Source organism: Otolemur garnettii, unplaced genomic scaffold (assembly GCF_000181295.1).
Source record: "Otolemur garnettii isolate 467f Iridium unplaced genomic scaffold, OtoGar3 scaffold00003, whole genome shotgun sequence".
NCBI classification, from domain to species: Eukaryota; Metazoa; Chordata; class Mammalia; order Primates; family Galagidae; genus Otolemur; species Otolemur garnettii.
In genome coordinates this window covers 17,862,760-17,866,856 of record NW_003852398.1, presented here as the reverse complement: position 1 = coordinate 17,866,856, position 4,097 = coordinate 17,862,760, and positions in this window count along the sequence as shown.

Genomic DNA, 4,097 nt, shown 5'->3' with positions numbered 1-4,097 from the left:
AAAAAAAAAAAAAAAAAAAGTTCAAAATGGTCAAACACATGTACTCAAACAATACCAGGAACTTATTAGCTCTATAGTTTTCTTTGCCTGTGGCTCTTATCTGAGACCAGAGCAAAGGTCCCAGGCAAAAGAGATACTCTAGAAAATTCTGAATAGCTGACTCAGTGGATCTTGCTTCTCTAACCGCAGACTGCAGAGACCTGCCTAACAATAAGAGGACTCCTAGAAAGGCACGTTAGAAAGTGACTGCTTTTTAAGCCCTTTCTTTCAAAGAGGAGCGACGTGGCTTCCTCTTCCTCTTTAGTTGGAAAACTCGTAACATTGTTTCTTTGCATTTTGTTTTGCCATCTGCCATTGACTGTCACATTTCACAAGTTAAGAAACATGTTATTTCTTTGTTTATTTTATCAGTATTTGGTATTCTCTAGAGAGAAATTATCTGTTTTTCAGTGGAATAGATTTAATCTGTCTTGTCTCTAGACTCACCTAACTCATTGTCTTTCACAGTCAAAGGTTTTTCTCTTCCTCACTTGGTGAGCAGGTGATTCTGGAAAATACATTTTTTTTTTTTGAGTCAGAGTCTCCCTCTGTCACCCATGATAGAGAGTACCGCAGTGTAATAATCCAGCTCACTGTAACTTCCAACTCCTAAACATTGTTATCCCAGCCCCCCGAGTTAGCAGGAACTACAGGCCCGTGCCATCTTGCTCAGGATGGTCTTAAATTCCTAACCTCAAGTGATACAAATACCTTGATCTTAAGCACATCACGATGAAGGCTGAAAAATAAAGATTTCTACGTATATCATACTAAGGACTTACCAGTGTAGAAAGAAGCTGCTGTAGGATCTTTGTTTCCTACTCCAATATTTTTTGGAAATTGCTGTCAGTACAATTATTCAACATTCTAAAGGAGCCAAGACCTTCAATTTTGACCTTTCAGTTATTCCAATTATCCTTTGCATATTGGTTTGCTAACTTTCTCTCATAAATCATCATCCAATCTTACAACAGAAGTTACATTGCATACGTGTACATTGCACATCTGAGGTTGAGATTTGAGGCAAGTCTTATTCTTTAACTTCAGATTAATAAAGGGTACAAACAATTAGGTTGCATTATTTGTGTTTATTAGGTAAAGTCCAAGTTGTAGTTGAGCCCTTCACCAGGAAGTGTGCCATATACCTTTACACTGTGCCTGTTAGGTGAGAACTCACCAATCCCCTTCACTCCTCTCCCCTCCTGCCCCACTTGAATTTAATGGTCTTTTCTCCTGTGTAAGGTATATAGTTATTTATCTAGCAGTTTCATATTGATACTGAGTACATTGGATACTTGCTTTTCCTTTCTTGTGATACTTTATTAAGGAGAATGTTCTTCAACTCTGTCCAGGTTAACACAAAAGATGTAAAGTCTCCATCTTTTTTACAGTTGAGTAGTATTCCATTGTAGACATATACTGCAATTTATTAATCCACTCATGAGCCAATGGGCACTTGAGTTGATTCTACATCTTGGCAATTGTGAATTTAGCTGCACTAAACAATCTAGTTCTAGTGCAAATGTTCTTCTGGTAAAATGTTTTTGTTTGTTTGTTTTTTTCCTTCTGGGTAGATACCTAAGTAATGGGATTGCAGGATGAAACGGAAGGTCTACTTTTAGCTCTTTGAGGATTCTCCATATGTCTTTCCAAAGACTCTGTATGGCAAGAGAAGGATATCAAGGGTATTCAAATAGGGACCGAGGAAGTCAAAGTCTTGCTCTTTGCTGACAATATGATCTTATCTTTGAAAACCCCAGAGTCTCAATGATAAGACTCCTGGAAGTCATCAAGAAACACACTAACATCCAAGGCAAGTCTTTAGAAGGTTTGTCTTCTCAAGTAATCTGTCTGATTTTGTGGGTTGCCTCCTGGTTTATAATGGGGATTGATTGGGGTATCCTGATTATGTTTAGTGAACTAGATGGAAGCATCACTGATGTGTTTTTTCATGATCACACATACTACCTTTCTTACAGCTAAAGAACATTTAGATGGTGTCCATTAGGCTTTTAAGTTATTTACACATTATCCCCTATATTTCGCAAATTTCTCTTTGCCAATTATGAATAAAGATATATCATAGATATATGTTGCTTTAGCACATAAATTTCTCATCACTAATAATTAAATGCATTTGAGTCTTCACTAGCTGTCATCAAATTATTTGGCTTCTTTCTCGTCTTTTAAAGCATCAGTCCTCAAGCACATTCCGTGGAGCATTAGTTCTGGAGGATGTTAATGAGATGCCCAAGAAGAGGATTGGTTTTTACTTCAAATATATATGGGAAAGACTAGATGAAATGAATTAAGTCTTTATTATGTTGAGGACATTGTTATCCTCCAAAGAGAAGACTCTGTTTCCCACACTTATGGGAACATGAGAAAGGTCTGACCATCTCTTGAGACTAAAAATCCATGAATACAAATTGAGAAGTGCTTTCTTGTAGGTATCTAACCAACGTCAACATTCATCCCCTTGACTTAGTCCTTCCATTCTGATCTATCCTCCTTTTAGAAGGGCTATGAGCTGCCCCTCCAGGATTCTCCAAAAGGCATTCATTATACAGGATATCAGTGAAGAAATAATTGAGTCCCTGACTCATAACCTCACAACTTTTGGGATTTATTTTATTTTATTTTGTTTTGTCAGAATCTTGCTATGCTGCCCAGGCTAGACAGGCTAGAGTGAGTGCAAAGTCTAAGAATCATAGCTTACGGCAGCCTCAAACTTCTGAGCTCAAGTGATCCTTCTACCTCAGCCTCCAGAGTAGCTGGGACTATAGGTGTACACTGCCACACCCAGCTTGATAACCTCATAACTTCTTATCAGGAACTTGCCTCTATTTGGATCTTACTAAATTCTTCTCAAATTGGTCTAATAGTACAAAGTGATGAAAGAATACTCTGGTGGGTAAGAACTTACAGACCCTTAAAACCTCACTATCTACACAATTAAATCCAAATTACTGTATTGGAGCAGCCTGAAGAAATTTAATTCTTCTTTGTCTCACCTGCAAGTCATGGCCAACTGGCATACCAAAATCAGTTATGAGGTCTGCCATAAATTTTTTTTTTTTTTTTTTTTTGCAGTTTTTGGCCAGGGCCGGGTTTGAACATACCACCTCCTGTATATGGGGCCAGTGCCCTACTCTTTTGAGCCACAGGTGCTGCCCTGCCATAAATATTTTGTTATTAATTACTCTTGTATTATGGTAAAGGTGCTTTGAATACTCCCATAGAGTAAATCCTTAAGTTGATAAGTTACTGAGAATAAGTTATCTTATGTGCTGAGTTGAGATAAATATTAAGAAAAAGACAAAAATATGTTAAGACATGATTCCTGCCCTCAAAGGACTAACACAAATAAATGCTTGATATAAAAGATAGTATATTGTTAACAACAAAACTGAATATAGAGTAGGCTCTTGACATTCAAAAGGGATAAGTTCAGAGACTATTTGAGTCCCCCAGTATGTGCAATTTTATCACAAAACATGTGAGATGAGAACAGCAACACTGTGTTGAGTTATGAATGCCAATTAGAAGATTCAACTCAGTCATAGGTAAGACATAGGTTCTTCTCAGGAACCCTGCTGACCTCCAGCTCAAAAATCTCTGCCTTGGTCAAATGATCAGTAATTCTGAATTGGACAATTTGGAAAATAAGTGAGTGGTTGAACCCAGAATGTTAAATACGTGAATACCAGCAGTCTACTGCAATCAGGGCAATGCAAATCTTATATATAATAAATACTATAGATAGGTTATAAGGCAGCATATCTTGCTTAACTCCTGATCAGTGGAAGTCAAAATAGACACTGAAATATTAGCAGAATTAGGAAATCAAATGAAGGGTATTTCAGAAGAGGATTAAAAGGAAATAAGACACTATGGTGCATCTTACACAGGTACATGTGAAATTTACTAGGTGTAGAATATAAACATCTAAACACAATTACAAAGAAAATGCTGTGAAGGCTATGTTAACCAGTTTGATGAAAATATTTCAAATTGTATATAAAACCAGCACATTGTACCCCATGATTACATTAATG